This window comes from Marmota monax, unplaced genomic scaffold (assembly GCF_021218885.2).
Source record: "Marmota monax isolate L192 unplaced genomic scaffold, Marmota_monax_Labrador192_F-V1.1 WCK01_AAM20220418_F8-fsc00310, whole genome shotgun sequence".
Lineage (NCBI taxonomy): Eukaryota > Metazoa > Chordata > Mammalia > Rodentia > Sciuridae > Marmota > Marmota monax.
In genome coordinates, this window is record NW_026692085.1 from 1 (window position 1) to 24,191 (window position 24,191).

Genomic DNA, 24,191 nt, shown 5'->3' on the forward strand with positions numbered 1-24,191 from the left:
AAAGTGAGTCAGATGTCTGTTTACGAGGCTTTAGTGAATCTTTATTTAGCTGGATTTGCCAGTTTGAAACTAACATAAATATTTAAAGTCTTTTATTCTTTTTTATGCCCTTCCTGCAGTGATTCATTATCATATCCTAAATTATAACATTACTTCTAATCTTACTATTATGTCTATAATTACCATTATAATTGTTCTTGATAATTGCAATTAGTGCCAGGCACAGTGGCACATGCCTGTAATCCCAGCAGTCCGGGAGGCCAAAACAGGAGGATTGTGAGTTCAAAACCAGCCTCAGCATCTTAGTGAGATCCTAAGCAGCTCAGCAAGACCTGTCTTTAAATAAAACTTAAAACCAGGCTGGGATGTAGCTCAGTGGTTAAGTACCCCTGGTTCAATACCTACTACTACTACTACTACTAATAATAATAATAATATAATTGCTATTAGCAATATTCACAGAATGTTTGCTCATTGTGGCTCACCAAGAAACTGCAGTAATTTGTTCACTCTAAGGGAAAAACAAAAGCAGAAGCCCATCTTCAGTGTTTGCTGAAGGCAGGAAATACTAAATCTACCACTTACATTTTGAGTTATTTTGTCACAAAGTGTATTATAGTGATCAATATCACTTCACACTATTTAAGCTATGTTCTCTAATTATATCTTCTCCTTCTACAGAAGCCCCAGTGCCAGCCTCTCATTTAAATCCCTGAAGAATCTATTGCATATATTCTAATAAACGCTTATTGATTGATTGGCTGGTTGAAATCCAAAGGGAATTTCTCTATGGCCATATGCTTTTACATTTACTGATTTTCATAAGCAAGGAACTCGGATTTTAAGGAATGTAAGAAGTTATTACTCTCTTCTTAATAATATACAATAAAATGAATTTTTATGGTGTTTTCTTCTTTAAAATTGAGAATAATTTTTCCTGTCAAACAAAATTCAGAACTTCTTAATCACCATAATAATTTTTTTTGTCTTGAAATAAAGAAGTAAAGATACAAAAAGTTTTCATTAAATGGGGGAAAATGTGCCAGAGATCCGATGAACACTTATTTTTGAGGCCCAGTTGAACTAATTACTTGAGTTGCCAGGACCTAATGGAGCAAGCCGTCATTACCTGTTCTCCTCACTGATGGGTGACACTTCTGTAAGAGTTAAATAATGAGACCATGAGCACATTAGTATTTTTAATATGTGTTTTATTGTGGCCAAGCCTGTGTAGCACAGACATTTCCCCACTCACCTTGTTAAGCGCGCAGTTGAGGAGTGTTAATTTCTTTCCCAACACCATGAAACCTTGACGGCTGTCCATATCCAAAACTTCCTCAGCCCCAAACAGAAACTCTAGGCCCACGAAAAAATAGTTCCCCTCCCCCCCTGTCCCAGCCCCAGGTAGATAACCTCTAATCTACTTCTGTCCCAGCACTGCCAGGCTCGCACTGAGCCCAAGAGCAGCCTTGGGTGACCCTGCTGGGGTCGGCTCTGAGCAGGGCCAAGAGGTCTGAATCCACCCATCTACTTGGTGCTGCCATGCCTCCACCCAGCCCTGGGAACCCTCAGGGAAGAAAGAGAGCCTGTGTCAGTCGAAGGGGAGGCAGGTGAGAGTGGCCCAGCACCAGAGGGTGTGAGTAAGGCTGCCTTGCCCCCTCTGGAACAGGAGCCAGGGAGCATGAGGTCACCACCCATGGCTGCTGCCTGTGGGGACGGCACAGGACAGAGGTAGGGAGAGCACCGCGAGGCCTTCTGTCGTCTGGTGTTGCCGTCATCTTGATTCTGGGTGCCCTGGGTAGGACTTTGGACACATTCTGTGCTGACACCCCTGCCTTTTCCCCAGCATTGTGGACATTTAGAACCAGATCTCAACCTGCCCCTCTGCCATGTTGCTCAAGTCGCACTGTGGATGCTTCTCTAAACACGATGATTGCTGTTTGGGATTCCTGGGAACAGACTCACACCTGCAGTTTAGGCCCAGATGGTTTTATCAGTGAATTCCACCAAACTTTTAAAGAAAAAAGTATTCCAATTAATTCTATATTATTTGTTTGAGAAAACAGAAACCCAGGAAATACACCCTGCTCCTCATATGAAATCGACATTAATTCAACACCAAAACCAGTACTAGACTCTATAAGATAGGAAATCTATAGGCTGGTATCTCATGAACACACATGCAAAATCCTCAACAGAATATTAGCAAATCAAATAAACATAGGAAAATATTTATGCACCATGATCAAGTGTGTTGGTCCCAAGTACACAAGGCTAGTTCAACAGTTGAGAACTAAGACAACATATCACTCATCAGGCTAAAGGAAAGCTACATGACCATATAAGAGATGTATAAAAATATTTTGCAAAATCAACAGACATTGCTGAAGAAAACTATAAAGAGAGAAAAATATTTTATGCACAAAAAATCCTATAACTAAATTCTCATAATTAATGGGAAAAAAGTCAGATGTATTTCCTCTTACATGAAGAATAAGGCAAATATGTCCCATCTCATCATTCTTATTTAAAAAATTATAGTGGAAACTTTAGCTAATTAAAAATAAAAGGAAGGGGAAATAAAAGAATACATGTTGGCAGAGAGAGAGAGAGAGAGAAAGACAAACGTGTGTGTGTGTATGTGTGTGTGTGTGTGTGTGTAGATGATAAGATGCTTTTTATATAAAAAATCCCAAAGTATCACAAGAAAACTTATGGAACTAATTACTGCCTATAATCAGTTGACATAAGATTACTACACAAAAATCAATAGTTCACCTATACACCAATAACTACTGGAATTTGAAATTTAAAAAAACAATACCATTTATGGTACCACTAAAATACGAAATAGATATAACAGAACAAAATATGCTTACTCTTTATATGAAGAAAAGTACAAAACTATAATGAAAAATATCAAAAGAAAATCAAATAAAGGGAGAGAGATTCCATGTTCATAAGCAAAAAGACTGTAGATTATCAATAACGCAATACTGATTCATAGATTAAGTGGAATTAAAATCATCAAGATATATCTGGATACTGACACACTGATTCTAAAGTTTATATGAAGAGGCAAAAATGACCCAAGATGGCCACTGCAATACTAATAGAAAACAAAGTTGAGGGACTGACAGTACTTATGAGAAAGCGACGGTCATCGTGACAGCCTGGTGTTGGAAAGCAGTGGATCAACAGGTGAGTGGCACAGAGTAGAGAACCCAGAATCAGAAGCACCTAAATGTATCCACTGATCCTTACAAAGAAGCCAGGGCCACAGATGGGGACAAAGAGTCTTTTCAACAAATAGCACAGGACAACTGGACATTCATGAATCTAGGACAAGACTGCACCATCACAAAAACTCACTCAAAGTGAATTTTAGGCCCAAATATGAAATGCAGAATTATAAATGTTCTAGAAGAAAAAAATTGGGGTGAATCCAGGTGACCTTGGTTTTGGTGATGATTTTTTAGATACAACACCAAACACATGATCCATAAAAGAAAAAAAAATTGTAAAAATTCTTGCTTTGTGAAATGTAACAATTAGAGATTGAAAAGACAAGTCTGATAAAAATATATTTTTATAACAAATATATAATGAAGAACTTTTTATCCAAAATATATAAAGAACTTTTAAAACACAGCAAAACGAAAGCAACCGATTAAAAACTGGGTAAGGATCTGAACCGACTCCTCATAAGAGAAGATACACAGATGGTGTGTGGCATATGAACATATGCTCAACAATATATCTCATTAGTAACTTGCAGTTAATACAGCACTGAGATATCACTGCACACGCTGGAGTGTCTGTGATCTAGAATGTCAAGAATGGAACAAGAGCTGTGGAGGGTGGGAGCTACTGGGAATAGCTACTGGGAATGAAAATTGCTGATCAGCTCGGGGAGGCCGTTCAGCAGCTTCTAAGCACTCTCTTTCATAGGGTTCTAGCAATTATGCTATCAGGACTTACCCAGATGAACTGGGAACTATGTCCACATGGAAACCTGCACATGGATAATTACAACAGCTGGATTCATAATTCCCCAAATTTAAAAGAATCCAAAACATTCTTTAGCAGATGTATTGGTAAGTGGTGGTATATCCATACAAGGGAATATTATTCAGGGATATAAATGAGCTGTCAAGCCAGGAAAAGACATGAAGAAAGTTTTAATAAATATTTCCACATAAAGAAGCCAGCTTGTAGAGATTGCAGTATGTGTAATGATTCCAACTATATTGCATTTGGAAACTTAGAATTCAAATGTTGGTTCTTCTTTTCTATGTACAGTCCCGGAAACTTTCACTATAGAAGTTACCTGAAGACAGTCCTGGGCCCCCAACAGCTTCCAGCTTCTCCCTGAACATTTCAGGTTGGATTTGCTTCACAGGCATATAAACTAAGAGATTTCCTCTCAAATAAGCACGAGTCTTCTTTGTTTGTAGACCACCTACATGACATATCTTGCTCTTAACAGAGTGCCCCAATTCAAACGAATCTCTTTTAGAATAGAAGAACTCAAGATGGTATCAGCCCCACCTGTCTTAGATCCTCACGTCATGTGGATGACAAGCAGAGCTGGTCTTGATGGCAGGTGGGAATTATTAGGGTTTATAGGTTATTAGGTGTCCCCCCAAGTTCATGTGGGAGACGACAATACAAGAAAGATGAGAGCCGAAATTATGAGATTATCACAGGTATAACCCAATCAGTGGATTAATCCACATCACTGGGTCACAGCTGTAGGCAGGTAGGGTGTGACTGGAGCTGGGTTCCTGGGAGCGTGACTTTGAGGTATATATTTTGTACCTATTGAACTGAACGCTCTCTGCTTCCTGAATGCCATGTTCTGAGCTGTCTTCCTCCTCCCCACTCTTCCACTGTGATGTTCTGTCACACCTTGTGCCCAGAGTCATGGAGTTGGCTGTCTATGGACTGAGACCTCTAAAACTGGGAGCCCCAAATAAATTTTCCTCCTCTAATTGTTCTTGTCAAGAGTTTTACTCAGAGCAGCACACAAGCTGACGGAAGCAGAGGTCCCAGGTAAATGCCAAGCTCGTTAGCACCTTTCCACTGTGGGTCCCCCTCAAGGAAGAGCACACACACGAAGCAGACCCTGCTGGGGTCATCCAACAGGGCAGACGTGCCAGGTGCATCTGAGTCTTCACCCAGAAATTCGCAATTATGGAAGATGCACTGGACTTATCTGCAGTTCCTCTCATGAGAGCATTTCTCTTCCTCGCCTCTGTCTTTCAAGTGAGCCTTTGATTAGTTCCTGTGATTGCATGATGTACTTAAAGGCTCCTCTTGCAAAGCTGGCTTCCTGCAAGACAAGGTTCTCAGTGAGGCATTCTGCAGGGTCCCTCTGGCTGTCTTGCCCCACCTCCAGGCTCAGCCAGCCACCATCTTGTAGACCTTATAAGAGTCTGAGAACAGCCCTCTCCATTGTTGGGATCCAGGTAGATAATTACGGCAGCTGGAGGGAGATGCACTGCAGCCAGAGTGGTCCTGGGGAGAGAGAGAGGGGCTGGTGTAAGCCGAGAATTTAATTAATTAATTAATTATTTTTTCCAATACTGAGAACTGAAATCAGGGGCATTCCAACACTAAACTGTATCTCCAGCCCTTTCAAAATTGTATTTGGAGACAGTGTCTCACTAAGCTGCCAAGCTTGGCCTGCAGCTTGCAGTCCTCCTGACTTAGCACCCACAGTCACTGAGATTAAGGGCATGCATTAATGTGTCCCCTTAACTTTAATAACTTTTAACAAACAGTGTTTTTTTATATTTTTTTTTTTTTGAGAAATACTCACTGGCTGATTGAGAGCTCACCAGTGAGAGGAACCAGGTTATCCTTGAAGGCAGGTTAACCTAAAAATAAATATCACAACAGCTTAAAAATGACAAAAGTGCCCACGGTAAATGTAGGAGAGGTAATAATTATGTAAGAAGATGGGACAGGTAAGCCCTTTGTGAAGTGGCCTGACCACTCCTGGAGCTGTGAGATGGTAACTTCTAAGACCAGCTCAGAAACATCTGCATAGACCTGAAATGAATAGGAGCCAAGGAAGGCTTAAAACTGGGTGGGGACAATCATAGGATGTTCCTTGATGTTAGGAAAGCACATGACTCTGCATCCTCTGCATTTCCTGATAGATGAACGAGTTTGACCTGCCTTGTCTGTCTTTCCTATATCTTCCTTTCCATATCTGCCACTGTCCCTTCCTCTGGGCTGTGATCCCTGCTCCCTAATAGTGATTACCAATGTTCTCCTAACTTATTAAAGCAAAATAAACCATCATGCTAACAGTTTTTAGTAGAGACATTCAAATAACACACAAAACCCCCCTCAGAAGAATTTAAGTGTCCTTAAATATCCACATGGAGCGAGAGAGAGAGATGGCAATGAGCAGTAAAAACAACAGTGCATTTTAAGTAGAATTCTTCATTATGCCACGGAAAACTAAATATGTGCTTTAATTGTGTGATGACTTCACATTTGATCCTCGCAGCAATATTAGAATGGAGACAGAGTTCTCATTTTAATGAGGATGATACAAGCAAGGCCTGGAGGGTCAAAAGGTGAGCTGAAGGTCACCCTGCATGGATGTGCTGGGGCTGGGAACTGTCTCACAGGCAGCTCTCCCTCAGCAGCACCCGCCTGCAATGCCTCCCAGAGAAATCACAGGGCTCTTAAAACACAGGGAGGATTCCCCAGATGGGGACTCTTCCTGGAGATTCTGATCCCAACATAGGTACATATCTACACATACATCTATACACACATATATGCATAGGTGTGTGCATGAATATGTATTTATATGCACATACACACACAAATACCCACATACATATATGTCATCCTTCATTCCTTCGTTATCCACAGGAGCTTGGCTCCAGGACCCCCACCGTGAATGGATAACTAAACCCACAAATGCTCAGCTTCTTTATATAACGTGGTAGGGTATCTGTATATAACCTATGCACAACCTCTCATTTCTGTTAAATTACTCTGGATTGCTTATTATATCGAATGCAATGCAAATTGTATGCAAATAGTCACTTGTATTGTTTCAGGAATAATGACAAGGAAAAGAGTCTATAGATATCTAATACACAGTTTTTCTTTTCAAAATATATTTTCTTTCTCAGAATATTCAACCAGACAATATTGATTGAATCTGTGTATTTAGAACCTGCAGATATGGAAGACTGTGCATGCGCGTGTGTGTGTGTGTGTGTAAATTCATTTAGTGATTTTGGGAATTTTTTCCTAATAATCCACAAAAACCATTGTAATTAATTTACAGGAAAGTTTTTAGTGAAGATATAGGGAGGTGACAGAGCTGAGATAATTATTATTGTTGTTATTTTTGGAAAACCGCAAATAAAAAGTTTGATTTCAGAAACTGAATCCATCATTTATAAACACCCTAAAGCACAGTCCACTTGAATTGAGAGCGAGCGAAGGTACAGTATCAACAGAAGGACAGCTTCCTAGGGGGCCATGGCAGAGGAGCGCTGCCTCACCCACAGCACCCAATGGTCTGAAGTGACATAGAACAGGGACCTTTTTCAGATGTTAAAGCAAACACTTTGAAGACGTATTGTTAAAAGAATCTGACAACTGATAATTTCCCTCTGATGTCCTGGGATTCTAAAATACCCCAGTGATGGCTGAATCTTCCCTATTATAAAAAAAGAAAAATCTAAACGCCTAAGGCTAGCCTCACCGCTGTAGCCTGCCAGATGCCCACTTGGTCACGACCGCCTCCAGGTCCCGGCACTGGGGTCAGCGCACACAGAGCTCCACTGCTCAGGGACGCTCAGTCAGAGGCTCCAGACGCCGTCAACGGGCCGCCTGTTGCTCTGCCACGCTCTGCTCTGGCTGAATCCAGAGCTCAGGTAATTAATAAACAACAATGAGAGTAAGCAGTGAGACCATCAGGGAAATGAGGGCCAATCTGACAAGACGTGAGCTCAGAGTGAGTGCAGGCAGCAGCGGTGGAGAAAACCCAGTGAAGGCTTCTCAATGCTTTTAATACCCCACTAGGGCTGCGGCCACTTTCCTTTATGTACAGAGAAGGAAAGGAAAGAACCTGCATTCATGCCAACAGTGTTCTAATTAATACATTTGTGAATTATTCCCTATTATTACTTGGTAATGATTATTAATGCCAGGAGATACAATTAATTTGGAGCTTGTGTTGATTAAACATGACATTAAAGAAGCCCCACACTGTTTATCTGGAGGATTGCCCTGCGGAGCAAGGCCTGTGATCACGGAGTCTCCTCGACAGCTTCAATTCCCACTGCTGCCTAAGACGTTGGGACTCCTCCCTCCACCTGGGTCCTCGTGTCCAGGACAAACAGGGCCACTAGAGGAGGACTTCTGAAACGAATGTGCACATTCATTAGAATGCAGAGTCTGGTCCACCAGTTCTGAGGTGGGGTCTTTGACCTTACAACTCTGAAATGCTCCCACCTGGTACCTACAGATCAAATACAGGACATCAAGTAAGTTCAAATCTCACATATTCCATGAAAGATATGAAAGATACACGACTTTTCATGTGTGTCTACAACTGTAATTTAACCCGGTGTCCCATGTATTTATTCACTAATAACTCTACCCCAGGTGCTATGGATGCTGCTGGACCACAGCCATGCATGTCCAGAAAATGAGGCAGGATAGAACATGGTGAGGTCACTAGACTCGGCATATTAGACAGCCGTGGGTATATACATGAGAAAGACCTGAAAATAATAAATACATATAAGTCTGTGATTAGGTGCACCCAAACACATGAGGCAAGAGCTTCCAGAATCAAAAAATAAAAAGAATTGATTATAGTATAATATTCCTTTTCTCTATCCTTAATTGATAGAACAAGATTCGCCAACCAGAAAGTTAAAGATGTCTAGATCTCACGTAGGACTCTCTGGTTTCACTTGTTTCTCCAAATTTCAGGTTGGTTAGGGGCACACTTACGATCCTTGAGTGTCACGAGCCGTCAATGGGCTGTGTGTGGACTACGTTGTGCATGGTTGCCTAATGAGGGAATAAGTCTGGCACTGGGAAACTCCTGTGACACTCCCGCAGGGATTGACCACCTGATGCAGGTGAACTTCCCGCTCAACCTCTGCCAGAGATTCCACACAGCACCTGAGATGATTGTGACCTGCCAAGACGTCAGTGAACCTGCTGACTGAGTCTGCCCTTGAAACCTTATCCCTTCCTTTGATGTCCCCCAGTATAAATAAAGCAAGTGCAGGCTCCATTTTGCCAGATATAGATGCTCAGTCTGTATGATCGGCTTGCCGTCCTGCCCCTGATTTCTGAAACCATTTTCTGTGTCCTGTCGTATTTTTCATCATTCTATTTTTCTTAGCTTTTATTTCTCAGCCAGCCAATTTCACCAAAGGGAACCCCATTTCCGTTGTCTGCATGGAACACAGCGAGACTAGAGATTCCATTACAAAGCAAATCCAAGGGGGTGTCAACCTCTGGCACTCACATGCCAAGGCTTGGTTCATCACATTAATTAAAAATGTTCATTGTACAGACCCTTTAAGAAGAGGAAGTTGGACAGTAGGACAAAGTGAAAATCAATGGCTTTACTTTGACTCATTAGAAAATTAGGGTTGCCGGGACAGCCACTACCCCAAACTCTGGAGGACAGAGGGAGTGGAAGCATCTCAGCTGAAATGCACACAACAGGAGTAGACCCCCTGGAGCCAGAGGACGGTAAAAGCACTTGGTGGCAAGTGTAATGAAGTGCTGGGGGCTGTATGTGAACTAGTGTGGGGGGGAGAGCCTCCTGGGGGCGGCAGGCTTACCCACGTCCATGTTTACATAGTCTTTGCTTCTAAGAACTCCACAAAGTTCATAACATGAAAAACAAGAAAGATCTCCTTATTCTGGCAGAACAAATGAAAGAGAAAACATGAAATATACTACAGCATTAAAGATGACAAAAGCCATCTCTAAGGGTAGAGGGGAGTGCAACTAACTTACCCAGAAGGGGAAAGAGCCCATCCTTCCAGTCAGCCCACCTAGGAAGGGAAAGAAACAGAAGCATTCAGGAAGGTCACCTCAACCCTGATGAGGTCAGATTGCTGCCATCTCACATACCTTGCACCACACATGGAGGGCTTCCGTGCAGTATCTTGATAAGAGCTGAGATCTGCAGGGGGAAGACTATCAAAGGAAGATTCACAGCAAAACTTGAAGGCACCTGGGAGCCAGAAGGACACCCAAGGCACTAACAATTAATGTTGCCAGAGCAAAGATGAAGCTCAGCTACACCCTGAAATATATGGGAAACCTCACCCTGAAGCCATGTTCACCCGATTCCTACTCCCTAACACCTCATATCCAGTTTGAAAAAATGCAAAGAATGTTAAAAGGCAAGGAAGAACCATGTCTAAATAGGCATCTAGCTAGTTTCAGAATTCTATGTGGGTTTGACAGCGATTCTTCTATGTCAAATTAAAAATAACAATGATTTATTAAAAATAATGATTAATAATTAATATTAATATAATTAATATAAATAATGTTAAGAGTTCTATAATAAAGAATGTGCAAGAAGAGGTGAATAACATAAATGCAGAGGCAGAAATTCTAAAAACAGGTGGAACTGCTTGAAATAAAACACATTAAGAAAATTAAACAATATCTTCAACGAATTTGTCTATAGGTTGAGCTTCATGTAAAAATTTTTTGACCAAATCACATAAGAATGAAGTAGTTTATGTCTTGAAAGAAAGCAACAGTAAAAAACAAAATCATAAACAACCTAAAAAGAGTAAAAGATATCCAGTGGAAGTTCCACTCCAAAGTAGACCAAAAAAAAAAAAATTGCCAAACAAGATGAGAAAATTCATCACCAAAAATTTCTCACTGCCCTGTGAGAGGAGAAAAATGATATATTTCAGAAAATTCAGACCAGTATGAAGGAACACTATTGGGGAAGATTAGAAAGGTAGAAATAATTTTAAAAAATCTTACCTGATCAAAAAATAAGTGTTCAGAGTAGCAATATTGTGTTACCATGCATGCCAATGTGGTATTGCAGAGTAGAAGTTGGGAGAACGCTTAGCTCTTAGTCCACATGTAACTGAAAGAGTGCAGTTTTATTTGAAGGTAAACTTAGATTCATTAAAAATGTTCATTGTACAGTCTAAGGCAACCATTTAAAAAATAATAAGAAGTATACATGATATGTTAAAAATGTAAAATACAATCCTATAAAATGCTTAGTTAAATATTTAAAAATGGGGCTGAAATATAGCTCAGTGGTAGAGGGCTTGCCTAGCTTGTACAGACCTGAGTTCCATCCCAACTCTGCAAAGCAATAGCAACGTTAAAAGGGCGGGGGGGACTAGAAATTAAGGGAAAAAAAGGAAGAGAAAAGAAAGGGAGGAAGAGAAAGGAGTGAAGGGAGAAAGGAGAGGAGAAAAAACAAAGAAAACAGTTACAAACATGATGGATGGCAATTCAACTATGTTAACACTCACTTTAATTAAAAATAGTCTAATACACAAGTGAATAGAGATTTTCAAGATGGTAAAAACATAAGCCTGCTCATATTCTGCCTAAAGCAAATTAATTTTAAATATAAAGAGATGGATTAGAATTAAATGTATAGAAAAAGACCACAAAACACTAGCACTAACCAAATTAAACCAGAATAGCTACAGTATCTCCTTAACTCAATAAGAATTTTTGCACAAGTGAAACTATCAGGGATATAGAATAACATTTTGTAGGAGTATGTTTACCAATAAGACACAATAATCCTGAACCGACTTGTACCTAGCAAAGAGCATCCAAATACACAAGGCAGAGCTAAAAGAACTCAAAGAAAAAAATAGAAAAGATAGCTATTACAATTAGAGGCTTCGACAGAATTCTTTCATAAATTAATAGCTCAAATAGGCCCGCAAAGTTAATAATCATATTTAACTTGAACAGGACTATCAATCAGCTTGATCTAATTAGCATTTAAAGAATATTCCACCCAAAAATAATAGAATATATGTAGTTTTCAAGTTCATAAGGAGCCCATATTCTGATCTTCAAACATTTTTTTAAGAATTTAAATTAATAGAAATCATATAAGTGTTTCCCTAGATCACAATAAGTGTTAACTATAAATCAATAGCAGAACAATAGCTGGAAAATTTGAAAATATTTGGAAACCATAAAATCTGCTTCCAAGTAACAAATAAGTCAAAAAAGTCTCAAGAGAAATTAAAAAGTACTCTTCAGGGGCTGGGGTTGTGGCTCAGTGGGAGATGCTTGCCTAGCTCACATTAGGTACTGGGTTTGATCCTCAGTGCCATATGAAAATTAATAAATAAAATTTATAAATACTCTTCTGTAAATAAAATTGAAAATGTGACTATCAGGATTTGAGGGACAGCACAGAAACACCGTTAGGAGGACATTTTATAGCAACAAATGTATATATGATAAAAGAAAAAATCTACCATCAACAAATTAGCTTACATTCTAGAAAACTAAAAGAGAATTAGAGAAAACGAGGACAGGTGCAGAGAGAGAAAAATGAAAGAGAAATTTAAACCTAAGATAAATATAAGAAGATATTTTAGAATTAGAAATCAATGAAGTTGAAAACAGGAAAACAGTAGAGAAAAATCAATAAAAAGAAAGCTAATTCTTTGTAAAGCTCAATAAAACTGACAAGTCTCTTAGCTAAGTTAATCAGAAGAAAGGGGGCAAGATGCAAATCACTAATGTTAGAAACAAAAGAGGGACATCACTGCTGTTTCCACGGTTAATAGATAAATACTGTGAACAGCTTTACATCCTCAAACTTGATATTATAGGTGAAATAGACAAATTACTTCAAACAAACAAACTACCCAAACTCATATAAGGAGAAATAGATAATTTAATTACACACAAATCTTTTGAATAAATTAGAACTGTAATAATATTCCCCTCCAAAAGGGCCATATGCTTATGATTTATCCCCTGAATTCTACCAGGCATTTGGGGAAACAATTAACACGAATTCTTTACAATCCATTTGTTTGAGAAAAAAATAGATGGACATTAACATAGCAAAAGATAGAGCCAAATGAGCCCATAAATAAAGCCCCAGAGAGGTAATCCAAAGTGTATTCATTTGTAAAGGTCTCAAAGACAATTCTGTCAAAAACAAATAGAACTTGGAAGAATTGATCATTCATATGCAAATAAACAACAACAACAAAACCCACATAAGTCTATATAATTTTCACCCAAATCCACTCAAAATCAATTACAGGCCCATATGTAAAACACAGAGTTGTAACCCTTCTATGAGAAAACATAGGAGAAAATCTAGGCGACTTGGGTTTGGTGATGACTCTTCTGATACAAGAGCAAAGCATGAAACCAAGATTAACATCATCTTCTATTAGGGAATTGCAAATTTTAGTAATGACATGTCATGACACACCTATTAGAATGTCTGAATCCAAAAAGTTGACATATCCCTGGCTGGTGAAAAAATGGAGCAAACGGAACTCTCATGCATTACTAATGGGACTGTAGATGGTTCAGTTACTTTGGAAGACCACTGGGCGTTTTAAACATCGTCTTGCCTCCTGGAGGTATACTCAGCAATTTTGAAAATGAATGTCCAAACAGAACTAGCCCAGAGATGTTGAGAGCAGTTGGATGCCAGGTCCTTTATTTATTTGATTTTTCCCATCAAAAGCAAGGCTGACTGGTTAACACTGGCTTTTCCAAAATTATTCTTCTACTTTAGAGGATTATATTTGGTCAAGGCACATGAAGTTCTCTCTGTCTCTCTCTCTGTCTCTCTGTCTCTCTCTCTCTCTCTCTCTCTCTCTCTCTCTCTCTCTCTCTCTCTCTCACACACACACACACACACTCACACACACACACACACACACGCCTGTGTGTATATACTTGCATGTGTGTTTGTGTGACTGGTGTATTAGTGTTCAGTGACTGGTATGCTGTTTGGTTAACACTACCTTGGTCCATACTCCTCTCTTACTTCTTCCTTATAATGGTTTCCATGATACTTTGTAGGAATACTAGGGTCTGACATGGGATACCTTCCTCAAATAACTACTCTTCTTAATGAACTCACATGGCATACAGGATTTAACAACTTCAATTTCCTGAGGTCAATTAAATCAAGAAATATTCTGGAAAAGCCAAAGCTATAAAGATGAAATGATTTGGTGACCACTTTGTGCTCAGAGAGGAAACTCGAGGAGGATCCCAGGAGCCATAAACGTTGACTTGCATGCTTCAATTCAGTTCCAGCGACTGATCCCCCCAAGCCCCTTGCCACAGGACAAAGATAGATGAACCCATTTCTCTTTTCTTTTTGGCTAAACAATCTTAAGAGACTGAATGAAAGGCCTGATGCACCCATTGCTCCATGTTTTCAAGCCTGAGGAATTCACACAGCTCTTCGGTGTGCTGTGTGTCTCTGCCTTTCCTCATGTTTTCTCTTGACTGTGATATATTTATTTGTCTTGTTTGCCTGATAAATACCTGAGGTCCGGTGAGACTCAAGCCGAAATAACCTGAGTTCATAGGAATCTGTTTTTGACCCTCCCTGACCAAGTAGAGATGCTCACTTGTGTCTTGGAGTCTCCATGTCCCTCTTCAGAACTGATTTTCTAGCACCCTCCACAGGCATTGCATGAAGATGTTTGATAGTGTGTCCTACAGCTGAAGTTTATAAGGTCAAGGGGTAATTTGCTTGCTTTCCTGTCTTCATTGTCTACCATGTGACACACAGGAGACCTGAAAACACTTATTGGTTGAATTAATGAAGGAACAAAGAGGGATACATGAGTCCAATCCTGAATTTCTTTTCTGTTTGTTTGTTTGTTTTTATTCAATTGATTCTTTTTAGTTATATGAAACATTAGGATGCATTTTTGACATAATCACAACACCATGGAATATAACTTTCTCTAGTTCAGTCCCCAGCCCTTCCTCCCTCCCACTGCTCCCCTCCTCTCATTGTCTTTCTGCAACATATTTATATTTTCTTTTTAAAGTTCCTGTCTTGTGGATACACTTGCTGTTGGGATCCACTGTGGAATATTCATGTATGTGCACGTGAAAGTTTGCTCAGATACATTCTACTCTTCTTCCCTTTCCTCATCCTCTTTCCTCTCTCTCAACCCCCTTTATCTACTCTACTGATTTTCCTCTATTTTGATGAAATTCCTTCTCCCTTTTTTTCCATTTCTCTCTCTTTCTTTCCCCCCTACCCCTTATTTTGGATTGTTTTCCCAGAGAAAACATTCAATCTAAAACTTTTGGGGACTGGATTATTTAACTTAGCATGATAGTCTCCAGTTCCATCCATTTGCCAGTAAATGCCATAATTTCATTCTTTTTATGGCTGAGTAATAATCTATTTTGTCTATATACTACATTTTCTTTATCCAGAGTGGTTGCACTAATTTGCACCAATAATGTATAAGTGTACATTTTCCCCCACATCCTTGCCAACATTTATTATTATTTGTATTCTTGAAATTGCTACGCTGACAAGAGTGAAATGAAATCTCAATGTGGTTTTGATTTGCATTTCTCTAATTGTTACAGATTAAACATTTTTTCCAATACTTGTTGACCTTCTGTATTTCTTCTTTTGAGAAGTTTTTGTTTAGTTCTCTTGCCCATTGATTGGGTTCTTTTTTTTGCATTAATTGTTTTTAGTCCTTTATATTTTCTATTTCATGGAATAATTTGAGGAGGACTTATATTAGTTCTTTTTTAAAGGTCTAGTAGACCTTTGCTGAGAATCTCTAAAATCCTAGGCTTTTCTTTGTTGAAAGTCTTTTGATAGCTGCTTCAATTTCATCACTTAGTATTGGTGTATTTAAGTTTTCTATATCCTTATAGTTCAATTTTGGTAGATCATATGTCTCTAGGAATTTTTCATATCTTTAAGATTTTCTAACTTACTGGAGTATAAATTTTCAAAATAATTTCTCACGATCCTCTAAATTTCAGTAGTATCTGTGGAAGTATTTCCCTTTTCATCTCTGATTTTGTGAATTTGAGTTTTTTTCTCTTTTGGTTAGTTTGGCTGAGGGTTTATCAATCTTGTTATTACTTTCAAAAAACTGCTTCACTGATCTTTTTTTTATTCACAATTTCATTGATTTCAACTCTGATCATAATTATTCCCTAGCTTCTATTAATTTTGAAGATTTTTCTAGTGTGTTGAGATGTACTGTTAGATTATTTATTTGGTATCTTTTATTCTTTTGATTCATGAAATCAATGCTATAAACTTTCTTTTAGAACTGTCTTTATACTGAGAAATTTTGATATGGTATATCAGGAGTCTAATTTACTTCAAAGAATTTTATTTCTTCCCTTATATCTTCTGCAATCAATTCATCATTCAAAAGTGTATTATTTAATCTCCAAAAGTTAGAGTGGTTTCTGTTCTTTATCTTATTGTTGATTTCTAATTTTATTCCATTATAATCTGATAGAATGTGAAGTATTATCTACTTTACTTTCTATGATTTACTTTGTGACCTCAAATATGGTCTATTTCCAAAAATGTTTCATGTGCTGCTGAGAAGAAAGGGAATTTGCTCATTGAAGGATAAAAGTATTCTACAGATATCTGTTAGGTCCATATTTTTAATTGTATTTAATTGTAATTTTAAATTTTATTCTTTATTTAGTGTATGTCTATATGATCTATCTAGTTGTGAAAGAAGTGTGTTGAAGTTACCCAGCATAATTATATTGTGGTCTAGTCGATGCTTAATTTTAAGAAGGCTTTGTTTTATGTGCATAGACCCACCATTGTTTGAAGCATAAATATTTGCAATCAGTCTATCTTGTTTTCTGATTCCCTTAAGCAGTATGAAGTTATCTTCTTTGACTCTTGTGATTAATTTCGGTTTTAAATCCACTTTGCTTTGAAAATGGTTACCCCTGCTTATTTGTAGGTACCATTTGCATGGTATGTTTTTCCCCATACTTTCACCTTCAATCTGTGGATATCTTTGCCTATGAGTGAGTCTCTTGCAAACAGCATATTGTTAGGTCTTGTTTTTCAATCCAATCTGATAATTTATGTCTTTTGATTAAAGAGTTTAGTTCAGGGCTGGGGATGTGGCTCAAGCGGTAGCATGCTCGCCTGGCATGCGTGCGGCCCGGGTTCGATCCTCAACACCACATACAAACAAAGATGTTGTGTCTGCCGAAAACTAAAATATAAATATTAAAATTCTCTCTCTCTCTCTCTCTCTCTCTCTCTCTCTCTCTCTTTAAAAAAAGAGTTTAGTTCATTCATGCTCAATGTTTTCATAGAGAGATGCTCTTTACTTCATGCCCTTTTGATGCATTTTTAATATTTAAAGCAGACTTGATTATCCTTTAATTGACTGTACCTCTATTGTAATTCACCCCTTCACTGCTTTTCATTCATATTTTTTATTTCTTCTTCATGTATGTTGTAATGCAGGCTTTCTGATTATGAATTCCTTCAGCTTCTGTTTTATCATGAAAGATTTTTATTTCATTTTCAGTTCTGAAGCTTAAATTTTGTTAGGTATAGTATTCTTGGTTAACATCAATTTTCTTTAAGAATTTAATATTTATTATAACAAACCCTCCTGTTTTTTAGTGTCTGGGTTGAGAAATCAGCTGAAATTTATTTGGTTTACCTCAAAATTTGACCCAGCTGTTTTTCTCTTGCAGACTTTAAAACTCTATCCTTATCCTGTATGTTAGGCATTTTCATGATAATGTATCTTGGAGTGGATTTATTGTGATTTTGTACACTTGTATCCTATGTACCTCTTGTGTTTGAATTTACATCTCATTCTTAAGGTTCCGTCTCATTCACACAGAGCTACCAACCAAGAAATTGGGCTTATATTGGTGTTCACCTGTTTGCAAACAAGAAAATTATCTATAGAAGGGTATCATGCAACAACACCTATTTTCCTAGGTCCAAAACACTTCATTTACTAGATGATTTATTTATTACAGGAAAAGAAGACATTCTGTCACCTTTAATCCATAGATTCTTCAATGTAGTATTGAGGAATGCATGAATTTCAATAAACTGCTATTACAACCAATAATTTGAATCTTATGGAGTTCATTAAATGTGATGTTTCACACACTTCCTGTCACATTCTTACCAAGCTTCAGAAACAAAAATCCCTAAACCAAGTAAAAAGGAATATATTTACATAAGTGCTGCATTTATGTCAAAAAAATATTTGGTTATGAAATAAGTTCCAATATAAAGTTTTGAAATTCAGATTTTCTTATGTAATTTAGTCTTTGTTCAACATTTTATTAAATACTGAGAATTTGTAAATAAGTATTTATACAATATACCCATCATATTACACCTGAATTTTAAAAATATTTCTAGTTACCCCTAATTTTCCTTGAAATTACTTACTCTTAACTTATTTTAGATATGGCAAATATCAAAAAAGCATGACAACAAATTCCAATATCAATGTTATGTCTTGATTTTAAAACATTCTAAAATCTAATTTACATCCTGTAACTGCTATGTGAAAAAAGAATAAAATTGAGATTTAACTAATCTTTTCTACATTTTAAGAGGACATCTTTTATGATGTTTTGGATATTATTAAGCCAATTTTCATATCAGTCTCTGAAACAATTAACTCTGAGTGATACATTCATTTCAGGTATATAATCAAAATACTGCTATGAATTATGACATATTTTAAGTAGTTAAATTTTAATACATACTCTGTCAATTCTGACAACAACACAGGTTGTTGTGAAAAGCTACACTGGCCTGCTGAAATGAATTTTTACTAATAATTATTTTTGTAGTATTTAGTATAACATGTAATTCTAAAGTATTAATAATGACAATGCCCAAGGAATTATGCATAATCTTCAGAAATTAATGGAGAGAGGAACAGACAATTCAAGCAAAGACAACCTGGAACCAAGAAAGTGTGACGGACAGGGCTGGTGACTCCATAGGTGCAGAGCTTCTGAGAGTGTAAGTCACAGTGGCTTGGCCAGGACCCAAGTTGGCACCTTGAGGATGATCAGCTTTCGGATTCAAACACAGGGAGCCCCTCAGCTGCCAAGACCCTCTTCTAGCTCTGGAGCCAGACCGCAGTGAGTCGCTCAGGTAGGAGACAGGAGCATTCTTCACTGTGGATGGGAGACTGGGTCTTCAGTCAACAATCACGGTTCATGACCCTGAGTTAAAACCAATCCCAATTCCATGAGCTCAGCCTGTTGGAGAAACTGCCTGACACTGAGTATCCAAATTGCACCTGGAGTTCCATAAGGACTGCAGGTGCCCCTGACACTTAGGAACAGATGTTATGTGCGGCCATTGAAGACAGTCCCCTTTCTCAAAGTGGAAGGGCAGAAACATGTTTAAACCCTCTGCTTCTAGATCTGGATGGGAGTGGATCTTGGGTGTGTTTACTCTGTGAACTTTGTTTGGGATGGGCTTGTAGCCCAGGGGACGGTGTCTGCCTAGTATGTGCAGGGCCCTGGATTCCATCACCAGCCCCACAGAAAACAAAAACAAAACCACAAACAAAATAGCTATACTTATTATTTGTAAGCATTTAAGTATACATTGTATACTTCAATAAAAGTTCATGTAGAGGCTGAGGCAGGAGGATCACCAGTTCAAAGTCAGCCTCAGCAAAAACAAGGCCCTGAGCAACTCAGTGAGACACCATCTCTAAATAAAATACAAAATAAGGCTGGGGATGTGGCTCAGTGATCAAGTGCCCCTGAGTTCAATCCTTGGAAACCCCTGCCAAGATGTTCATTTAAAAAAATCTACACAAGTTGATACTAAAATGATGATTAGAGTAGGAAACCATGATACGAAAAGAACAGTAGTCCCTTTTAAGTCCTTTCTGCACAGAGACCTCCACAAGTGTTAGTGTGGTGGAGTTCTGGAGGAAGACTGGGAGGACACATGTCACGGGATTGTCACTAGTGTGGCTTGGTGGATCATTTCCTTGCTTTTTGCCTAATGGTATCTTTGTGTTTCTTTTTATTTATAAAGTATTACATTTGTAATCATATTTAAAAATCATAAAAATAGAAAACTTTATATGAAAAAATTTAAAGTAAGTAAATAAAGACTACCTTATTGTATCACTCAAAGGGCCAGAGGAATGCACTCCACAAATCTCCTCTAGTATATTAAAGTTACAGTCTTGTACTTAGACATTGGATTTCAATTACATAAGATTTCTCTATGCAATAGATTGGGGATAGATCATTTACAATAAACATGTCTTAGAAATAATCAAAGATTCTCTCTCTCTCATATATATATATATATATATATATATATAGTTTTGGTTTTGGTTAATACCTTAGGTAGAAATCTATCTAAATACAACAGTACCTGCCTATTGTCTCTAGTCTGAGTTATAAAAATGTAAGCCCTTTGTTCTCATTATATGGATTACTTACTGGGTTAAGATACAATGACACCCCCTCTGCATTTGAGGGGAAGACATGTGCCCCTGACTAACGCTGCTGCTGCGTCTAAATGGCTGCTGAATACATGAGACTGCTGTCTCTCCACTGAGAGGGAGCAAAGCTTGTGTCCAATCCAGGCTTGCCTGAGCAGCTCCCTGCATCAAAGACCTCCTCGGGGGCCTGGGCCCTAGAGATATGTGCACTGGCTGCTTGAAAGTATGACTGCCCAACAGATTTTAGAATATTTTATGCTAAAATGATCCAAGGCGACTGTCACTAGGGCTGCTGGGAACGATGCAGACCCGTATCTGACTCAGACAGACGGGGAAAATCCAGACCCCTTTCTTTCTACACTCTTGGAGAAAGACTCCATTTTCATAGGAGACCTCAAAGCAGAGCATCCCTTTATCCCTAGTTTGCAGAAAAGAGAGTTCCTCACTCAAGCTTCTGAAGATATCTATTCTAATTTTCTCCAGGTTACCCAAGTTGTGCAGCACTAAAGATCCCCTGGCTCTCCATCATGGGAGAGAAGGCAAAAGGCACCTGAACCCAAACAGGGGCACTAAGATCTGTGCAGGGGCAGCACCAGCAGGCCGAGGCCATCTCTCTCCCAGGTTGGGGTCAGCAAGAGGTGGCTGTCAGCTCCAGTGGCTAACAACCTGAACCTACAATGCACGCTCAAAACCATTTTTATTCATAAAGTCATCAGTTAGCAATAGTTCTCCAGCTCTCCACAGGAATAAAGTACAACATCCAGTACATCAAATCAACCCCACAGGACGCCAGGACCCGTTTCTGCCCAAGTATTCAGTCACACTTTTAAAAAGTCACCAGATCAGTGAATCTGAGTGTTGGAGATTCCCCCCCCACCCCCCGCCGCCTTTTTGTCAATGCAGTCATGCTTGGTGACATGTATAAAGGCAGGTAGAACCAGAAAAACAGGACACATGACATTAGCCAGATGCCCTGGGAACATGTGGAGATAGGCACATTCCACAGTGCTGGTGAACACCAGTTTTGATCTTTGTCAGCACTAATTCAACATTCAGCATGGAAAACCACTCTGAGTGTAGGGCCAGGTGGAGCACTTTCTAGACTGGATGATGCAGGAAGGTGCTGTTCTGCTGGGAGCTGCAGAGCACCGTCTCCCTGGACTGCTCCTTCCAGACACCCAGCATCCAGCCCATAAGGGCTGCAACTCTAGGGGATGTGGACATGAAGGGACAGCATCAAATGCTTGCTACAGCCTCTCTAAACCCTTCTTGATTAAGGTCTGATTTCTACTGTGAGCCAAAACATCATTTAGTGACTTATAACAAAATAAAAGATAAGGCTTTCTGGGGATCAAAACTCTGCTTTGTACTCCCGACCTTGTCCCTGGCCTTCAGTGTCACTCCTTCATGATCCTCTTCACAGGGCCCGTGGGTCCACAGGTGGAGGTACACGTGCTGGTGGTGAAATCCCTACCTCCTCTCTGTGGGCTCCTGTCAGATTCAGGTCACAGCCCACTCAGTCAGTCCAACGGTGTCCTGGTTTGAGTGATGAGTTAGAGGGTGATTTTAAACAAAGGGAAGGGTCCTAGGTAGACGTGTGGAGGTTTAGATACGCATATTTAGGCAGGCCAAGCCTTGTGGCCTGCTCCCCAGGTATCACGGTCTTTCTAGTGCAGGGAGAAACCACAGGAGCAGACTCCCCAGCTTCACTGGTAACCTGTGCCCAGCAGAGCCCTCCCCTCCCTGCCCTGCACACCTGCAAACTGTAAAACTGGAGAGGAGGAAAACTCCACAGGAGCTTTAGATTCTAGAGATGGTCCTGATTCTAGAGATCCATTCAGAATGAAGTTAGCCTGGAAAAGTCTCCAACAAAATGTCGGTTAGATTGAGCTTTATTTTTCTTTTTTAGATCAAACTTTGGGACATATTCCAGAAACATTACTGATTTGCATTTCACCCTCTTTTAATGCTAAGCAGCTTCAGAGAAAAGACTGCTTCCTTCATTAGGAGGAGACCTGTTAATCAGGAGTATAGTCTGAGGTTTGGGAAGCCAATGCCACACAGTGTCACTGAGTTTAAGGCTTAAGTGGAGACCAAGTGCACTTTCCTGCAACTCTCGTTTCTCTTCTGCAGGAAATCATCTATGGATTGTGTAGCAAGGCTATTAAATACAGAAAACTTCTATTGACTAGTTTTTTCATGTTTTCTTCCAATTTTCAAAATCTCAATCCAATCAAAACCTTCTTTTCTCCAGACTTTTAAAATGTATCTTCTATGACTTCATACAGACATAGCATAGGCAGTGAGACCACGTCAGTCACAATTTGCTACTTGAAGGGAGGTCGGTATGTAAAGTGATAATATTGGAGGTCCACAAATATTTTATAAATATAATAGGTCTTTAAAAGTCTACTAAAATTTCCAGAGACTTGAAAGAGTTTGGGAAATTTATACGTATTCGATTAAACAGTGCAACAATTACTTAAGAAAATCCTGTATTTATTTGATAGGTAAAAAGTTTGCAAAGTATGGATTTCATACTCACAAAGCCATGTTCAAGTTACACACACACACACACACACACTGATTACATATAAATAATCTCTATCTCCTTATTGGTGTGTGAAAAGATAGCATTACTCTGGCTGCTGCAGAGGTCAAAAACACTTGACCTTTCTGATTCTGCCTTATTTCACTTAGCGTTATGTTCTTCAGTTTCCTCCATTTACCAGCTATGACATCATTTTATTCTTCTTTAAAGCTGAGTAAAATGCATTGTGTGTGTGGACATGTATGTATATCACACAATATTTTCTTTTTTCATTAATCTTTTGACAACCACCTGGGTTCGTCCATAATTTGCTTATTGTGAATTGTGCTGCTATAAACATGAGTATGCACGAGTCACTAAAGTATGATGACTTTAATTCTTTAGAATAAATATTGAGGAGTGGTAGAGCTGGGTCATATTGTGGTTCCATTCCTAGTCTTTTGAGAACCTCCAAACTGCATTTCATAGTGGTTGTACTAATTTACACTCCCACAAGGATGTACAAGAATTCCTTTTCCTCCACATTCTTTCCAGCTTTTATTACTGTTTGATGGCTGCCAGTCCAACTGGAGCAAGATGAAATTTCAGTGTAGTTTTAATTTGCATTTTCCTAATTGCTAATGATGTTGAACTTTTTTTTTTAATATTCATTAGCCATTCCTATTTTTTCTTTTGGGGAGACTCTGTTTAGTTAATTTGCCCATATATTAATTAGGTTGAATGGTTTTTCACTGATGCTAAGTTTTTTGAGTTCTTTGTAGATTCTAGATGTTATTCCTCTGTCAGAAGAGTAGTTAGCAAAGATTTTTCTTTCATTTTATAGCCTCTCTATTCACATTCCTAATTATTTGGGAGGGGGTGCAGAAGTTTCTCAATTTGATGTCATCCCATTCATTAACTCTTGACATTATTTCCTGAGCTATAGAGGTTCTAGCAAGAAAGTGGTGTGTTCACCCTACATTTTTTCTAGGAGTTGCAAAATATTTGGTCTAATCCCTAAGTCTTTGAGACATTTTGAGTTTACTTTTGTGCAGGGTGAGATCTAGGGACCTAGTTTCTTTCTTCTACATATGAATAATCAGTTTTCCCAACAACATGTGTTTAAAAGGCTGTCTTTTCTCCAA